Source organism: Homarus americanus, unplaced genomic scaffold (genome assembly GCF_018991925.1).
Source record: "Homarus americanus isolate GMGI-L3 unplaced genomic scaffold, GMGI_Hamer_2.0 scaffold4060, whole genome shotgun sequence".
Classification (NCBI taxonomy): domain Eukaryota; kingdom Metazoa; phylum Arthropoda; class Malacostraca; order Decapoda; family Nephropidae; genus Homarus; species Homarus americanus.
In genome coordinates, this window is record NW_024746161.1 from 3742770 (window position 1) to 3744662 (window position 1893).

A 1893-nucleotide genomic window follows, 5' to 3' on the forward strand; every position below is an offset into this window, starting at 1 on the left:
TAACAACACTGACTACTACAATAACAACACTGACTACAACAATAACAACACTGACTACTACAATAACAACACTGACTCACAATAACAACACTTCTCTAATCCAACACTGAATACTACAATAACAACACTGACTACTACAATAACAACACTGATTACTATACTAACAACACTTTTACAACAATAACAACAACACTGCTATATCAATAAACACTGATTGCTATGCTAACAATACTGATTACAACAATAACACTGACTACTACAAGAACAACATGAAGCGACTACAATAACAACACTGACTACAACAATAACAACACTGTCTACTGTAATAACAACGAGCTACTACAATAACAACACTGCTACAATCACGTCTACTACAATAACAACACTGACTACAACAAGTAACAACACTGACTACTACAATAAAACTGACTACTACAATAACAACACTGACTACAACAATAACAACACTGATTACTATACTAACAACACTGACTACAACAATAACACTGACTACTACAAGAACAACACTGACGACTACAATAACAACACTGTACAACAATAACAACACTGACTCTTTTAGACTACAACAATAACAATGCTGATGCTACAACAATGGCAACACTGTCTAACTATAATAACAACACTGTCTACTACCAATAACAACACTGACTACAACAAACAACAGCACTGACTGCTACAGTAACAACGCGGCTACAACAATAACAACACTTGACTACTACAACAACGCAGCTTCTACAATAACAACACTGATTACTATATAACAACACTGACTACAACAATAACAACACTGACTACTACAATAACAACACTGATTACTATACTAATAACACCTGGCTACAACAATAACAACACTGACTACTGAAACAACACTGACGACTACAATTAACAACACTGACTACAACAATAACAAGTAACAACGCACTACTACAATAACAACGATTACAACAATAACAACATGACTACTACAAAATGCTTATTTCTGATAACAACATGACTACAACAATAACAACACTGACTACAAAATAACAACACACTGACTACTACAATAACAACACTGACTACAACAATAACAACACTGACTACTACAATAACAACTTACCCTACTACAATAACAACACTGACTACAACAATAACAACACTGACTACAACAATAACAACACTGTCTACTACAATAACAACACTGACTACAACAATAACAACACTGACTACTACAATAACAACACTGACTACTAAATAACAACACTGACTACTACAATAACAACACTGATCTACTACAATAACAACACTGACTTCAACAATAACAACACTGACTACTACAATAACAACATTTTCTCAATAACAACACCGACTACAACAATAACAACACTGACTACTACAATAACAACACGACTACTACAATAACAACACCGACAACAGTAATAACAACACTGACTACTACAATAACAACACTGACAACTGTAATAACAACACTGACTACTACAATAACAACACTGACTACAACAATAACAACACTGACTACAACAATAACAACACTGACTCTACAATAACCAACACTGACTACTACAATAACAACATGACTACAACAATAACAACGCGATACTACAACAACAACACTGACTACTGCAATAACAACACTGACTACTACAATAACAACGTGATTTCTATAACAACTTTGATGACTACTATATGTACTGCTAATACAACAATAATAACACTGACTACTACAATAACAACACTGATTATAAATAACAACCTGAATATAGGATGGCAACGATTGCTACAGTGACGGCGCTGTTTGTTATGGTAACAACGCTGTTACTACAGTAACCAGTGGTTACTGCAGTAACAACACTGACTGCTGCAATAACAACG